This window comes from Miscanthus floridulus, chromosome 4, assembly GCF_019320115.1.
Source record: "Miscanthus floridulus cultivar M001 chromosome 4, ASM1932011v1, whole genome shotgun sequence".
NCBI lineage: Eukaryota > Viridiplantae > Streptophyta > Magnoliopsida > Poales > Poaceae > Miscanthus > Miscanthus floridulus.
The window spans coordinates 21,828,330-21,847,178 of record NC_089583.1 but is presented as its reverse complement, the minus strand read 5'-3'; the positions used below and the strand labels follow the sequence as shown (position 1 = coordinate 21,847,178).

At 44.6% G+C, this 18,849-nt stretch overlaps 1 pseudogene; it reads left to right on the top strand.

Annotated features, from left to right (window-relative positions):
• Positions 1-1,739: 1,739 nt before the first annotated feature.
• LOC136549528 (disease resistance protein RPM1-like) lies at positions 1,740-10,978 on the top strand (annotated as a pseudogene).
• The last annotated feature ends 7,871 nt before the right edge of the window (positions 10,979-18,849 follow it).

Here is an 18,849-nt window from a genome sequence, read left to right as displayed (position 1 = left end):
ACCGCGGTGAAGGTAGATGTAACACTCTACGGAAGCATCGTCAGCGGTTTGCGCTATCTAGTCCACACGAGGCCGGACATTGTGTTCACCGTGGTCTACGTCAGTCGCTTCATGGAGGATCCCAGAGAGGATCACTAGGCTGCGGTGAAGCGGCTGCTACGCTACGTCAAGAGGACGGTGGATCAGGAGATTGTTTCCCCAAGACCGGCAGAAGTAGGCTGCAGCTCACTGTCTTCAGCGATGCAGACATGGCGGGGGACATCGACGGATGGCGGAGCACCTCTGGTGTGCTTGTTTTCCTCGGGCCGGCTCCAATCTCATGGCTGTCACTGAAATAGAAGGTGGTGGCGCTGTCTACGTGCGAGGCAGAGTACGTAGCGGCGGCCACAGCGGCGTGCCAAGCTGTGTGGCTATGTTGGCTGCTAGGCAAGCTGACCGGTGTGGAAGCTCACCCACCAGCACTGATGGTGGACAACCAGCCCGCCATCGTCCTCGCAAAGAATCCGGTTGTACACCACCGGAGCAAGCACATCGACGTCAAGTTCCACTTTCTAAGGAAGTGTGTCGATGGAGGGCAGATCGTCATCGAGTTCGTCAAAACTGGTCGACAACTCGCGGACATCCTCACCAAGCTGCTCGGCCGTCTCCGACTCACGGAGCTGAAGAAGATGATCGGCATGGAGGGGGTACAAGGGTTAGCAGCAGGATTATGGGAATAATTGTTATGTAATCTACTGCTCCCTTATGTGAACGAAAGGCAGGGGAAGGCGGCGCCGAAAAGGCTCCCTGCTGTGGTACTGTAGCCACAGCAGGGGCATGCGACAAAGTCAGTCATGCTGTCACATCTAGTCACTATTGCAGCATGACAGTTGTACTAGGATTAGATGGGTAGAGTTGTATATATAATTTGTCACTGCAACTCAGTAAACAAAGTGAGTTCAGTTTTGTCATCTCCTCTGCAGAACTTCGGCCAACACTAGTGCCTGTGCTGTGTGTGTACGCTCTGTTCTCCCTCCCTTCTTCTACCTTTAGCCATAGTGTGTGGTCGGACAACGATAGTTGTGGTTGGCAACGCTGGTGAATGGTTGACTCACCTGTGCCGGAGATCCAGAGGGGCCAACAATTACGACATCGCCCGGCCCTTTCCAATTTTATACTGGTATAGGAGTAAGACACAATGCTTTATTAAATATAGGTACTCGGCATTATTGAGGGAGAAAACAAAGACAAATTGCTCCAACGCAGTCCATCTTCCCCGCTCCTTGTGCACCTTTTCTAAATCCAGATATCATATCCGGTGGAGCCCAATTTTTGTTGTATAAATTCTAAAATAGCATCCACAACAATATCACATCTCTTTGAGTTGCTCTTAGATAGATGCATAGGCATATATGACATGTGTCGTGAATCACGGTTGTTCTATATATGAGGACTGTTTCCACTTTTTTTTCTCTCTCTAAAGTAGGAGTTGGTGATAGGTCTGAGTTAGATGTACTAGAAAACAAAGAGACACGATTGAGGCAAGTAGGTGGGTGTGATTTAGAGGTACTCTCAATATGCTCTACGCTTTGATGGAATCTCTCGTCTGCACTAGTTGATTGATCCATCCCCCGACGGATCTGCTCCCTTGTCTTTAGCATTAACTTTCTCCATGTTACGACATCGCCCGGCCCTTTCCAATTTTATACTGGTATAGGAGTAAGACACAATGCTTTATTAAATATAGGTACTTGGCATTATTGAGGGAGAAAACAAAGACAAATTGCTCCAACGCAGTCCATCTTGCCCGCTCCCTGCGCACCACCGCGGCACGGTCGTCGTGGTCCACGCACAGGCAGACCAGCGTCCGTGTTCCCAGCCTCATCATCCTAGAACTGCGTGCCGCCGGCCGCCGGCGCCGATCTCGGCCACCGGTGCTCTGCTCTGCGGCCCCGATCGATCGACCCGCCGTCGTCAGCGCTGGTTTGTCTCTCCTCTCCCTCCACCGCCGCGGCACTACACCAGCTTTTTTGCTCAGTTACCCGACCCGAGTATCTTCCACTAGTGGTACTAGTTACTCATTACTACTGTGCTGCTGTTCGTGTTCTTTTCTCAGGAAAGGCATAGGTTCAAGTATATTCCTGACTGGATTATTTGTGTGATGGCTGCGATGACCATGCACCTTCCTTCTTCTCGTTATCTCTAAGCATGCAGAAGCTAGGTAAGAACTAGGAAGTTACACCTGCAAACTGATTCATCTTTTGAAGGCGACGACCCTTCTCTTCAGCCATATAATCATTCCAATCATTTCTGTAAAGTGCCTTACCATCCTTCTTCAATCTCCACACAGGTCTACATATATATGTTGTCAGTTCACTGATACCAGAGCGCATCTGAGACACACACACACACACACACACACACACAGAGAGAGAGAGAAGGGTGATCATGGAAACGACAGGGTTGAGCGTGGGCAAGTCTGTGCTTAATGGAGCGCTCAGCTACGCCAAGTCGGCCATCGTACAGGAGGTAGCTCTGCAGCTTGGTGTCCAGCGTGACCAGGCTTTCATAAGGGATGAGCTCGAGATGATGCTCTCTTTCCTCATGGCTGCACATGAGGAGCGAGACAACCACAAGGTGGTCAAGACCTGGGTAAAGCAGGTCCGTGACGTGGCCTACGACGTCGAGGACTGCCTCCAAGATCTCGCTGTTCGACTTGGGAAGCCATCCCGGTGGTGCTTCCTTCGGACGTTGGTCGATCGACACCGTGTGGCCACACGGATGAAGGAACTCCGAGCCAAGGTTGAAGATGTCAGCCAGAGGAATGTGCGCTATCGCCTCATCAAGGACACTACTGGCTCCAAGCCTGGCACTGGCGCTGGGTCATCAAGCATTATTTCTAGTGCAACAATGTTTGGTATTGAGGAAGCTAGAAGGCAAAAGGACAAAGCGAAAGTGGATCTTTCCCAGCTGATCAGTGAGAGGAATCAGGACCTTAGAGTGATCGCGGTGTGGGGAACAGGTGGTGTTCTTTGTCAGACCGTCGTCATCAAAGCAGCGTATGACAATCTGAAGAGGAGCAAGATGTTTGAGCTCTACGCATGGTTCAGGATTGTGCATCCATTCAATCCACTGGAATTCCTCCAGTGCATTATGAGGCAGTTTTATCAATTCTCTTTTGAAGAAACAGGGGAAACCAAAGAAAAAACAAGCATCGGGGCTCAAGTTCTTAAGAAGATGGGGATCACGAAACAAGATGATTTGGTTGATGCCTTCAGTGAGCATGTGAATGAGAAAAGCTATCTGATTGTGCTTTGTGACCTGTCCATTGAAGAGTGGGATGTGATCAGGGGATATTTTCCAGACAATAAGAAAGGAAGCCGAATCATTGTATCCACAGAGCATGGTGAAGTTGCAAGCCTTTGTGCCGGGCAAGAAAGTACAGTGTCGGAGCTCAACCAATCATCTGTTGATCATAGTATTTTTGCTTCCTACAATAAGGTAATATCTATTGGAAATTATAATCATCTACTCCCTCCATTCAAACTATAAGACGTTTTGATTTTTTATACATAGCTTTTGCTATGTACTTAGATATACACTATGTCAAGATACATAGTAAAATCAATCTTGGCTCCAACGGTCACCACTGAGTAGGTCGAAAGAAGGGGGAAAACACTTATTGGAATACTATATGTCCGGTCTATCCCTCTTTATTTTGATACATCCATGGTCATTATATACATATGCAAAAAAACGAAATACTTCTAAATAATATAGCTCTGTTTTAGCATGCACTAACATATAAGTTAACTAGCAGTTTTAGAATTTTTAAGATAACAATATTCCAGTATTTTCAAATTTGTCTGCTCAATTGTGCGTGTGCTTGTATCCCAACTCTATGCTATTACATTCTTCTGGAAAACATCCCATATTAGTAAAGAAAAGAAAACGTTGTTTACTTTGTGTCAGGCTTCTCAAGATCAAACCGCATTAATGGAGCCAGGGTCTAGCTCATGTGAAACCACACTGGGTACCAACAGTTCTGTGATGCCAACGGATGAGATTGTTGAGAGTCAGTTTGTAGGCCACAATGAAAAGATTGCCAGAAAAAGCCTCAGTCGCCTGGGGACTATGGCATGTGCTTTGGAGGAATCTCAGCTTGTGGGTCGTGAGAAAGAGAAGTCTGAACTCATCAGTTTAATTTCAAATCAAGATGATCAGCAAACTATGGTGATCTCAGTGTGGGGAATGGGAGGTCTTGGAAAAACTACTCTAGTCAAAGAGGTCTACCAAAGCCAAGAGCTAGGTGGCTTATTTGAGAAGCGTGCATGTGTAACAATCATGCGTCCATTTGTTCTCCAAGAGATCCTTGAGAGCTTAGCTACGCAATTAGCAGATTCTGTTGGGTTAGGCACACGAAAAGTAACCGGAACTGAAGCATTAATTGAAGTTTTGGCAAGAAAGAGGTGTCTAATTGTTCTCGATGACTTGTCTTCTATTAGGGAATGGGATATGATAATACAAAGTCTCCCTAAAATGGAGACTGCATGTCGGATCATTATCACCACTAGGGAAGAGAATATCGCAAGACATTGCTCACAAAAGCCAGAAAACATATACAAGCTCAAGGTTCTTGAAGATAGTGACGCTCTTGACCTCTTGACCAAGAAGGTACTGATACAGAACAATCTTGCTGCATTTGTTCAATTGCTTTAGGTTATGAATGCAACACTACTTACTATTCTATTATAACGTCTGGATACAGAATAGAGTGTGGTGACCAAAGCCCCAATACTGGAGACAATGAAATGGAATAGGATGCAACTAGTGTTGCTCATCTGTAGTAGCCTTCTGTGCATAAGACAGACAAATGTGGACATAACATTTCTAGTGGCACCCTGGTCAGCAACACCTAGCACTCTTGCCCAAATATTAGTATTTACTAGAACACTCTTCCCATTGCACAATGTTTGTCCATAGTGTCGGGAGTACCCATGTAACAATGTTTGTCCACATGAATATTGTGCTATTGTTATCTAGAATAATTAATTCAATAATGCAAAGTGTGGCCTTTCAATGGTAAGAACCAATGCGTGTAGCTTATGGAAGGTTCATGATTTTGAGGAATGGAAGCCTTTTCTTTAATTGATTTATTGGTACATTTGTAATGACTTTAGTTTTGCACAATATGGGCATAGAAAAAATATTGTGAAAAGGATGCAGCATTTGATTTATAAATTGTATCGAAGTGATATTAATTACCATGTGTTCATACCATTCTGATTGAAAATTCTTCACATTTCGCCAATGTTATATATAATCAATGAATTCTCAAATCTCACTTGAGTGTTTAAAGGGAAACACCTGAACTTTTGGGCTTCAAAGTTTGTGCTTCATAGAAAAGTTGAATATGCTGAGTCACGAAGTGGGAGTGTCTTATTAAGGAAATTCTTTGACTATATTTAAGGAAAATTCGAAAAAGGCTAAAGAATTTGAGGACAAGATTTAGTGCATGTGTGAAAAATTAATGGCTTATCTATGGCAACGGGTTGCTCTTAGCTAGAGCATGGATATATATATATATATATATATATATATATATATATATATATATATATATATATATATATATATATATATATATATATATATATATAGGGAGAGGCTATTCAGCAGCCGGCTACAAAATAAGTTATTCTGTAGCCACCTCTATTTACCATAATTTTATATACTAATTTACCATAATGTCAATACATATTTACAATAGTTGGGTTACTATAACACATGAGAATATTTACCATAACGTTATAGTAAACCACTTAGTAAGGAGTTACTGTAAATTAATATAGTAATTATCGTAACTCAAAGTGGCTACAGAATAAGTTATTCTATGGCCAGCTACAGAATAGTAGTTCTATATATATATATATATATATATATATATACACACACACACTATTGCCATGTCATCTAAAGTCATCATTAGTGATAACTCATACAATAGGTTGCTATTAGCTAGGTTGGCCATCTTTTCCACCAACTCTTTTTTTCTATCGTCTGCAATTACCTGTTTGCATTGGAGCATGGGGAGAGGTGGGCTTTTGCATGAGAGCCTCCTCTTCTCTTTTTTTTTTTGAATGAAACTCCTCTTCTCATTTTCCCTTCTCTCTCTCCTCCACATAGAAAAATTGCCATATAAGTGGTCCATAAATAAGTTTCTTATTATGCTTGCTCATAGGACTATCTCAGTGCATTGCATCATACACATTAAATGAGTGTCACATAGGAACCGTATATAAGCTTTCGGCCCATTCTCATAGATATGACATTTGCAATAGTTAGTTGACTTGAGGTTTCTAAGGAACAACACCACATGCATTGGGTGGGTTGTATCATTTTATATTTATATGACATGGCAACTTTGGAAAGAGTGACATGGTACAATGCATTTGGGGGACTCATATTAACGTCACATTATCTATTCGTGTCGGTAGAGTGAGGTGTCTAACCAGAAGATATTTACTTCTTTGAGGTTTGGGTGCCACCACTTAGTTATATGCATGTTATGTAAACACAACGGCTAGACTAGTATTTGCACCATAACCTTTTAATTCGATACATATTAAGAACTTTCTTTACTGTAAAAATAAAATCAAGGTGCTAAAAATCAATTTCCGGAGATGGCTGTTTGATTGACCAAGGGCATATGGAAATGAGTGGTTTCCGCATGCAGCCAAGCAACCGTCTGTAGTGTAGAAATATATTTTTAGAAATGGTATCTTCAGTTGGTCCTCACTGTAGGAAAAGGCCTACTTAACCCCCCAAACTATTGATGTTTGTCTACTTCACCCTCTTACCTATGAAACCAGGTATTCTACCCCTTAAACTATGGAAAGCCGTCTAAATAACCCCCTAATGCGGTTTGAAGGTGGTTTCACTGACGTGGCATAACCCCTAACCTATCAAGGGTTGACTATAACCCATTCAACTATAACACCTGATATTGTAGCACAAGCATCTAATAATATTCAAATAACCGCTAGATGATTTTGTAGGGCCATGCGCCACCGCTCGATGAGCACCACATTGTCTTCTACTCCACCTCATGGCACTCCTTGGCGGCATTGAGCTCAAGTAATGCGGCTGCACCCTTGTCATTCGACCCCTCCCACATCCTCGCCCCATCTCGCTTTCTCCTTCTATGGCTACCTAAAAAACTAAAGGATGACCGGATGGAGGATGTGGAATGACGAGGGTTCGGGCATGGTGCATGAGCTCAATGTCGTCAACGAGTGCCGAGAGGTGGAGCAGGAAACAGGATGTCGCGTGTTGCTCGTTGGCAGTGGGTCAGCCTAGAAAGAGTAGGGATGTGGAGGCAACATATGGGCTTGCGTGCAAGCATGGGTACTTAGGCCAATGTGGCAGGGTACGGTGTCCAAATGGCCCTACAAGACTATCTAGAACTGTAATTTGAACATTATTAGATGATTTAAGGGCTACAATATCTCATTTTATAGTTGAGGGGTTATATAGTCAACCCTTGATAATGTTTGGGGGTTATGTACTATGTAGACTAGCGAAACCACCTTCAAAACCGTTCAAGGGGTTATCTAGACGGATTTTAATATTTGAAGGGGTACAATAACATAGGTGAGGGGGTGAAGTAGACAACCACCAATAATTAAGGGGTTAAGTAGACTTTTTCCCTCACTGCAAATAGATTGCTAGAAGCTGTCCCTTAAGTCGATCATCTTTGAAAATTGATTTCTATGGACAGCCCCTTTTGTTGTGTGCCACTAGAAATAGATTTGAAAAAATAGCGTAAAAATCAGGATTTTTATGCTAGGATGACCTATTGTTGTCACAATCATGTGATTTTTCGCACAAATCACATGCCTATGTGGTATATAGGTTTCATACCCAGGACCTCTCTCCATGTCTACCATCAACAATACACTTCTTAACTGGACGAGGAATGCTATTCTTTTGACTTCACTTCAACAATCCCTGTATTTGCGTATTTGGCACTTACACAATCTTAAATGAAAATGTTGTAAAAAACTATAGATATATAGATCTCGTTAACCACTACAACTTATATATGAGCATGTCTCCATCTAAGGTCGTTTTAAAAATTCAGAATTTTGTTTCTAAAAATGGATAAGGGAAATTATAATGTATATTTGGGTCCATAAAAGTTATCAAATGGAAAAATTTGTCAACTACAAAGTTTTAGATCTCAACAAGCTCTATGAGGTTCATATAAAGTTTGTCTTTATCACTTCATATGAAGAAGTTATTAATTTATATGTACGGTCTCTATTTCTATTTATAATTATAATACTTAAGCAATTCAATTCTATCTATTGCAGGTATTTAAGGAGGCCATAAATTTATATAATTATCCTGCATTGTTTGAAGAGGCTAGAATGATCCTTAAGAAATGTAGTGGACTTCCCCTAGCAATAGTGACAATAGGGGGCTTCTTGGCCAAGCAACCAAAGACTCCCATGGAGTGGAGAAAATTAAATGAACATATTAGCGCCGAGTTAGAGATGAACCCAGAACTTGGGATAATAAGAGCTATCCTTATGAAAAGCTATGATGGTTTACCATATCATCTCAAGTCTTGTTTCTTGTATATGTCCATCTTTCCTGAAGACTACAGTATTAGCCGAAGACGCTTGGTGCATCGATGGAAAGCAGAGGGTTACTCAAGTGAGGTACGTGGCAAGTCTAAGGGGGAAATAGCTGATGGCTACTTCATGGAACTTATTGAGCGAAGCATGGTCCTACCATATAAAGAATCAATTGGTAGTAGAAAGGGTATTTCCTCTTGCAAACTTCATGATCTCATGCGTGAAATCAGCATCTCAAAGGCAATGGAAGAAAATCTTGTTTTTAGAATGGAAGAAGGATGCAGCTTAAACACCCAAGGCACCATACGTCACCTCGCTATAAGCAGCAATTGGGAGGGCGATCAGAGTGAGTTTGAGAGCATAGTGGATTTATCTCATATAAGGTCATTAACAGTTTTTGGGGTGTGGAAACCGTTTTATATTTCTGATAAGATGAAGTTGCTACGTGTGCTGGACTTGGAAGGCACCTCTGGTCTTGTGAATCATCACCTTTTGCAGATTGTGAAGCTCCTTCACCTAAAATACCTTTCTTTAAGGGAATGTAAAGGCATTTTTCACCTGCCAGAGTCACTAGGTAACCTGAAGCAACTGGAAACACTAGATGTTACTGGTACACGAATATTCAAGCTGCCGCAGGCCATCACCAAGCTTAGGAAGCTACAATATATTCGTGCGGGGTCCTTGTATAATGATATTTTCTGGGCTTCCTCGTATGAAGAATTCATGGAATTTGCCCCGAAGCTAATGCGGAACAAGTTATGTGTGTGGACTTCTCTTTTTATTACCTTTTGTATTTCAATTTGCAGGCTTAAGGTTGCGAAGGATACACCAATAGCAGCTGGCATGGACGATGAGCCAATAAATAGGCGTGATGTGTGCACATTGTATTGCTGCGCGGTGTTCCCCTTTTTTGCAAGGCTTGCAGATCCACGTGGCGTTGCAGTGCCAAGAGGGCTCTGGAAGTTGAAAGCCTTGCACACACTGGGAGTTGTGAATATTGCACGAGGGAAGGCCATCCTACAGGACATTAAGAGGCTCACCCGGCTACGCAAGCTAGCAGTTACTGGCATCAACAAGAAAAATTGCAAAGAGTTTTGTTCCACCCTTGTCCATCTCAGCTCTCTCGAATCACTGTCAGTGCACTCAGAGGAAGGTCTACGTGACTGCTTGGATGGATTGTCCTCGCCTCCGAAGAACATCCAGAGCCTCAAGTTGTATGTCACTCTGGACAAATTACCAGAGTGGGTCGTGGGTCTCCAGAATCTTGTGAAGCTGAAGCTGGAAGACACCAGGCTAACGGAGGTGGATGGCACCATACGAGTCCTTGGCAAGCTATCTAACCGGTCCATCCTTTGTCTGCTGGACTGCACTTTTGAGGCAGAAGACCTTCGTTTATCTTGCCGAGTTTGACAGCGCTGGAGACAGGGTGGTACACTGGCATCAGATCGGTGTTGTTTGAAGAAGGAACAGCGCCTAAGCTTGAGCTGTTGCTTGACAGGGGCACAATCTCTTTTTCTGGGCTATCATGTCTGCCGAGCCTCAAGGAAGTTATGATTGGTACTCCTCGGTTGGCGAATGACGTGCAGCACCAGCTTAGCCTGAATCCAAACAAGCCTGTTCTGAAGTTTGTTTGAGCTGAGCTCCGCATGTAATCAGCCAGGCCGGTCCTGTGCTTTATTCCCTTCTTATTTATTTTTTATGCTTCCCGCTTCCCTGTTCCTCTCCATTTTAGGTGTGTACCTGAAACAATGTTTCCATGTATGGGTGTTAAATTCAACTTGTATAGTTGTACCGCTAGTGGCCTGTGTTTGATCTGACGGTACGGATTAGAGGAGTCTGCCGTTGGGCAATCACCCCCAAAGTTGTATTAATTTCCTTTGTGTTTATGTATATGGACCATAAGAGCTGGTGTGCTTTACTCTGCACTGCACTACTGCAGCCAGATGTCATGTAAGTGAGACATGTTCAGTTCATTCAGTAATTCTATTCAAAGACCCCAGAGGCAGTGGCATACTGCATAGATTATGAGCTGCACAAGTACATAGATGTGCTGGTTGCCATTTTATCTGATGGCGTTGCATATATATAGTACTAAGCTACGATATTCCCCGTGTGTTGCCATTCGCAATCGCTGGACATGATTTTTTTTTTTTTTTGACGAAACTTGAACATGATGTTACCGCAGGAATAATGCTGTAGCGTTTGGTCTATTGGTGTGCTTTGTTCTGCCTTAGTGTCAGATGTAACAGTGAAACATGTTCGTTTGAGTAATTCTACTGCAAAGAATCAGTATCATTGCCTTGTTAGTTTCGATTCCCCATCCTCACGTCTCTGTGTCGAGTACCTGTTATGTTGCTTAAAGCTCATCAGAAAGTCACGTCTCTGTTTCGTAGCATTCTAATTAACCAAATCTGCACAAAGTCACCGTTGTTTGGAACTTCAGATGCTACTCTCCGATGAGGCGATGAGTCGTGCACGTCCAGTGAGTTGCCATTAATCAGTTCCGGCGAGCTAGCGTCGACATGTTCCTCCGCCGGGCTGGCCAGAGAAGCGGACATAGGACTGCACAATTCTACTGTACTTTTTTTTTTAGAAGCAGAATTCTACTGTACCTGTTTTTTAAGCAAAAATAAAGTGCAGAATTCTGTTGCGTGAGAAAATGTGGCACCATCCGTGCCGGCCTACTGAGTCCAGATGCGTTTCGGTTCTCCGGCGGCCCGGCCCAACTAGCCACCAATTGAGATTTCAGAGAATCAAACAAGTGCTGCGTTTTCGTTTAAAAAAAACAGAGCTGCCCTCCTGACTCCCATCCAACTTCTAGAAGGGACCCGCCAGGCTGCCAGCCACCCTGCTTCGCTCGGTGGTCAACACCTGCCGATCCCCCTCCCCATCGTTTGAGGAGGAGGTCTTCGCATCGAAGGCGTTCAAATTGGGCTAAGCGGCTCGGCAAGCCGGTGCCTTTGGCTCAACAAGGGCCCATTTAGAAGGCCATTGTGCACATTTAATCCCTTGATGATTTGTACTCAGTAAAAGGGGGAATATACCGGAATGTGCTCCAGCTGGCAAAAGGTAATTGTGTACTTGTAAATGTATGTAACTGTACCTTATAAAAATGGTACTCGAACTAGTGACAGAGAGATCAATTGGCACACCGACCAAGAAATTGTTGCCTCAGTACTCGTGCTTGAGCAAGCGAAGGTCTAACCTTCGGAGTGAGGATCTTGGTCGGCTCAAGCTTTGCGCTAGCAAATCTGTTCGCCTGTCGGGATATACTTATCCCAACATAGATTGCATGAAAGAATTATTGCTACTGAATCTCCTCGAGTCATTCATGCATAGAAGGTCATGGTTTCTTGGTTATTGTGGCAAAGATCGACGTCGGGTTCATAAACCCGGGGTCCCTAATGGGCCCGCTTCCCAGCAAAAGCTCGGCCCAACAGACGACATTACAAATGACGCACAACTCCTGGGCCGGCCTAGATACCTAACGACAGGCCGAAAGAGCGGTCCAGTCTCCGACCGGCAGGCCTGGCCAAGGAGGGGACAACGCTCGCTTCCGACTCCGACCCGCTTCTCCGACTGGAAGGCCTGGCCAAGGAGGGGACGACGCTCGCTTCCGACTCCGACCCGCTTCTCCAACCGGAAGGCCTGCCCAAGGTGGGGACGACGTTCGCTTCTGACTCCGACCCGCTTCTTCGACCAAAAGGCCTAGCCAATGCTCGCTTTCGACTCCGACCCGCTTCTCCGACCGAGGATACACCGAACCTCGGCTCACAGCTCTTCTCCGACCGGTGCGGTCGGAGCCGACTGGGGACAACCGACCGGGGACGCCCGCTCGGTGAGGACCCAAGGATTAGGCAAAGCAGATAAGGCAAGGCGCTCAAGTCAAACCGCAATACCGAGGACCGTACCCTGCACACCTACAGGATAGTACTATCAGACCATGTTAGAAGGGTGCTCTGCAACCTTCTAGACATGTCAGAACATGAACAGTGTTGCGAGCGCCGACATTTGTCCTACAGTATGGTAGGCGCCGACGTTTGCCATACCAGAAGAACACAATGGAGCCTACCACATGCATCTGGGCGTCAATAGTGTTGTGGGCGCTGACAAACCGTCTTATACCCGACGGCGTGGGCAGCAAGACTAGGTAGCACACATACTCTCTTTCTCTTACTCTCTCACACTTGTAAGGCCATCCCCTTCATCTATAAAAGGGGATGCGCTCTCTCCCAACAGACGACGATCGATTCAGACGATGGATTGACGACCGACGAACGAAACACTCCGACTCTCACTCTGCTAGCTTTAGACACGCCTCTAAAGCTACACAGAGCATACATTCTAATACCTAGCGCACGTAGGAGCTCTCGTCACTCTTGGCCCTTAGGTCCAGAGTCCGATCGGACCTCTTATACCCGCATCTTATTCCCACTCGTTTGTAACCCCACAGCAAACTTCGAGCATCTGGGCTCGGGAATAAAGTCACCGACCGACTCAAACTATATGTAGGGCACATTGCTTGAACCAGTATAAAACCTATGTTATTGAGTGCTAGGCCACATCCGATCACAACGTACGGCAAAATAACAAATATTTACTTGTTGCTCACTTTTCGCACCGACAGTTGGCGCCGTCCGTGGGGAAGACGTCGTACGTTCACGCTTTTTGGTCATCGGATGGCCCACTTTTCCGCCATCTTCGCCATGGCGGGCTCAAGCGATACGACTCGATTCGGCTCGCTGGAGAATCCCGTTCAATCGACTAGACCCTCACAACTCACCCAAGACACACGCCAAGATCTCCCCAAGTTATTATCGCATTTTTGGCACAAAGTGCCTTAGCCACTCACAAACAATCCTTCACCAAGCAACACATCATAGATATAATGTGGCAGAACCGCCTAATCTAATGCCTCCCTGGAGTGCTTGTCTTCCATTAGACACTAAGCACTTAGGAGAGAACACTAAATTACTCAGTTCCATCGGGCACACCCCAGGGGAGAACCCGAAAATCCACATTTTTCTATCAGGATCATAAATGAGAGAATAAAGCTTACAATATTCTTTACCATTTCTTACATCACTTTTAATATAACATCAGAATATAGTATTTATTATTATAACAACGGAATATAATCATATTATCAGAGTTATAAATAATTTAATTGAACAGCGGAATATAAACATGTGATCAGAATTACAGCGAAAATAATTATCTATTCATGACATGATGAATCACTGATATATAAACTGTGACAATAGATTATGAAACTTTCATTTATAAAAGCATTTGATGAGAGTTATAAATAACAACTACGATCGCAGCGTAAAGGAATCCTCGCTGAGTCCACCAGGAGGTATCCACACACAAGGGTCAGCTCTAGCATCCGCCTGTCACCTACAACAGGGGGAATAAAACCCTGAGTACTCAATTGTACTCAGCAAGACTTACCTGACAGGAGGAAAGAAAAGACTCTAAGGATATGCAAGGCTATCTGGCTAGTGGGTTTATTGCATTTGTAGGAAGCATTACTAAGCGTGCGCCCTTATATTTGATTTTTATTAACAGCCGCATTGGTTCATTAACTAACCATTCTATGTAAGCACATGTGCTACTTTCAAGCAGGTGGTGAGCAATCAGAATTTCCTTCTTCCATCTTTCAGTTATTACTATGGTGCTAGAGGTAAGACAAGTCGTACCGACTCGGCGGTGATTCGCGAACCAATGTGCCCAGCTGGGTGCCTCGAAAACACATGCCCCGCTTGTACCCTAGGCACAAGCAGGACCAACCCATCACCCTCCTGTCCTGGGGTCCTAGGTCCCGTCCAAACTGGGACTCCAAGCCCCCGCCTTTGAGTCCCGGACTCAGTGCGGTGCAAGAACCTCCTCCACCAAAACAAAACCCTGACAGTCGGTCCGGAAAGAGCCGGAACCCACGACAAGAGAGCAACAAGTCTTCCAAGCACCCATACCCAAGTATGTGCTCGGGACAATAGATCTGTGACTTGCCTCGCGTCCATTGCAATGGCTGGTCCTTAACTGACACAGACAGGGAAAATAGTGTAACTAAGCTATGCCCCACGTCCATGGCGACACAACCTCTTACACCCACCGATATCCAAACCATATCCCTGCCCGGTCACCATTTTTCTTTCCACCATTTATATTTTCTAAGTGATAATAATTCAGTAATATATTTTCTATCTCTCGCGAGTGACAATCAATCACTCAACTTCTATCGGAGTTCTGTAGCATAGCAATCTACATGATTCTGTCATACTAGTAAGACTCTAGGATAAAGATATATATATGCAAGTGGGTTTCATCCAACTCCTTAAAACTTAATGCACAAATATAATTTAAACTGCAGAAAAATAGGGGTTATGCACCGGGGCTTGCCTAGGTAAAGTATAACCAAAAGTTAGTATTTGCATCTTCAGATCATCCACCATCATCTGAATAGAAAGCACATTGCATCATCGTACCTATATGATATGCATTGATGCAAATGCATAGATGTAAATAATCGACGACAGCCAAAATGCTTCGAAATCTGATCACGCCTCTCAAGCTAAAGAGATAACTCTAACGCTAGTCTATGTATCCATGTCGCCGAATAAGACGTTATTTCCCAATAATTGTTTTAGTTATACAAACCAAATGTGTTTCTATATTTCATTTATTTGATTTACTATATTCGAACTAGGACATCATTGTCTATCTAGCAACTAATTATTCTGAAGCTACAAAAATTATAGTGAGTACCTAATATTGCTAGGAGCCTATGGTACAAATTTCAGATTCAACAATATTACCAATTTATCATAGAAATTCCTACAAGTTTATATTTTACAATATTAAGTATCTTAAATTAATTATTTAGCTTCCAAGAATATTATCAAACTATGTGAACAAAATATACTAACAGGTAGATCATGATTTTAGAGACTCAACAAAACTAATTTCACCATTTTTGGACACCTACAAAATTTTATATTGATTGTGCAAGTTTATTTCCTAAACTAAATTAGCTAATTGATTTAGACAACCGAAAGAACCAGCAGTCATCAAAATGGCCCAGCGGACGCGCGACCTCCGTCGTGGCCCATGACCGGCGATCTGGCCTGGCCCGAAGGTGCGCGCGCGGCCTAGGCGCTGACAGGCAGCGCGGACGACCCACAGATGAGGCCAACGGCAACTAAACTGGCCCAGCATCGGCCCACCGTGGTGGCGCGGCCTCGACGCGGCCCAGGCGCGGGCAGCGCGGCCCACCACCGGTGAGCGCGACTCGGCCCAAGTGACAGGCAGGCCACAGCCCAGTCGAATCGGCCCACGCGGTCAATGGATGGAGGAGCGCGCCACTTAAGCCAAAAGAACTTGGGACGGGCGAGCAGGAACTTGGGACGCCTTCCTTCGGCAGTAGAGAAGAAAAGGAGGAGCAGCACGAGACGCGGCCGGCTTGGAGAGCCACGGCGGCAGCGGGCCACGGCGTACGCTACAAGGTGCTTGCGTGCATGCTTGGTTACTTCTTAAACACGACGGCAGGACAGCCTGGCCCAACATGGCCGGTAGGGCGTACTGGTTGGCTCGGACAAGACCGCGGCAGTAGAGACAAGCAATGCAGACAGCAGCATTCTTTGCAGCAGAGATGACGCGATGAAACGAGCAGTCAAACGGTGGCGCTTAGCAGGGCGTGAGCATGACAAGGCTAGTGCTCCCATTAAGAATTCGGACACGATGCAAGCGAGGGAGTAAAGGACAGTGACGCAGGCAAAACGACGCACCGGGGTGCAGAGCCACGACGGGAGACGAGACGGTGCATAATTGCAAGCAAGACGAGTATGCTGAACGCCAGAAAAATAAACGAAGCCGCTGCGCTCTCTTTCTCGTTAGTTCATGCTTAACAAAATACACTCATGAGTATATATATATATCGTTCTATTTATTAATGGATTTTATTTTATTTATAAAAGTTGCTTTTCATGCTTAATCTAACAAACAAACCATTCGCTAGAATCGTCGTTCGACATTCCAAAATATCTTTACGCCTTGAGTAATTTAACTTGGGCGTTTATTTGAGTCCACAGAACTAAGTCACACAAGATTCGATTATCGCATCAAGTACATTTTAAATAAAAAATTCCAAGAAACTCGTTTCAAAAATTTTAGTTTGGCCTAAATCGCGGTGCTAAACAAGGTCGTAACACCAGAGGTGTTACAACCAACCCCCTTAAAAAGGATCTCGTCCCAAGGTTCGAAGCAAGAACCAGAAGAGGGAAAACGCGATTACCTTTCGTAGATCAAGGAGTACACGAAAGGTTACACGACTTCGAATACTAACCACACGGGGATCTAGAGATACATGGTTAAGTGTAACATAATACAACCGAGACTTAATCCAGAAGTCGGGATAGACGAGGACAATGGAGAAACAACAAGATAATGATTATTCAAAACTTGGCGTAGGTCCAACAGATCCAAAAACAGTCGACTGAGAAGTAAAACATCGTGAACCCTAAAATCGAGCTATCCAAAGGTAGACTTGAACTTCTCCGAAAACTAGATCCTTTCTTCTTCTCGAATTACACCATCACCTCAGACTGACGAACCTAGCTTCACACTATCGACTGGATTTCGTAGCTCTGCTCTGCATGCGAGGGGAATGGGGATGAAGAAGAAGAGCAAGGATCAAGGGTATTTTATAGTGGCAAATGGAGGTGGGGCGCAATACCCCGGAGGTAGAGATGGCGGGGATGGTATACACAGACGGTTCATGCTGTGGGGATAAGCACAGCCATGGTGCGCTCTCTGCACAAGTGAGCGGATGGGAAATAAAGGAGAGGAGATAAGAGGATGCGCTCGACGAGGGAGGCATGTAGGCGGTTGTGTCCCCAAAAGAACGAAGGAAAGAGAGGGAAGGGGGGGTCTAGTATGGGGACGAGGCATGAGAGACGAGAGCCAACCGGATGCCAGGAATAAGAAAAAGCGCACAATGCACAAGGACGGCGAGTGCGGCACGATGCCGCGGCCACGTGAGAACGGGGAGCTAAGGACTCGATACAGACAGCGTTCACAAGGCACCCAGCAAAATGACCCAGCATGCGTAGCGTGGTCAACTAAACACAGGGCTTGGGACATAACATCCACTTAGACTTTTCAATCACACTCGACTACCCACGGCTAACTTTCCTTACTACTCTTCTTTTATTCCCTTCCTTGTCCACAATATGCACCAACCTTCGTATGAATTGAGATTGCAACATACACGCTTCCTTCAAAACCACCTCCTCTTGTTTACTTTGAGAGAACACTATTTTATCAACCCGTTGTGGATTTCCTGTTTAAACACCTAAACGTTTCTAAGGAAAATATTTTGTAGCAAAAGCGGTATGGAAGTGTAACTTGGTACAGGTACTTAGTTAACAACCTCGATACCAGCGCATGCCAAGCAGTGTCACATGTGGCAGCAGTTCCACAGAGAGCCCTCGGTTTCGTTGTGGCACCATAAGCTATTAACCAGGCAACTACTACCAATTTACACGCTATGAAGGCGGTGGGGTCATAGACCACAGAATAAGGGGAGTATTGCAAGGGAAAATTCAAATAACAAAGGTTCCCTTCATAACAAGGGACAAGAAATTCAAATCCAACGACGGATTTGTTTTAAAGAGATTCAAGTGTTCTACTGGGACATCCACAATTCGTCGATATAGTGTCCAATAACATCCAATCACGGCTGATCTACTGGCATCTGAATGTCAACTTCTCTTGTAACCTGCTTAATATCGCCCTTGAAAACTTTAAGCACGTCTAACAAAACTTAAGGTAGATGAACGCAATAAACACAGCAAAATAAACAGGATGCATTTCCAACGGTCTTATATGGGTACAAAGTATAGGCATTTAGGCGCCCATTCACGACACAGCATTCACCTACGGTCGGACGATCTCAACAACTACGGACGACAACAACAGCAAGAGTACAATACGGAGGACAGCGATGAAAAGCACTACTACTATGGGTACAGCATTACAAGGCAACTAATCTACATCTTCTCATGGTAGTGGCTGAGTGAGAGGAACCAAGGGTTCTACTTCTAACACTTCCAAAGGTGGAGGTGCTGGCGGTTCTGCATCTCCGATTCTCCTTCTTTTAGGCAGGTGGATAGGGATCCCCTCCAAGATCGGGGCATCCTGCCTTTCATCAACCAGCGTCCTCCGCTTG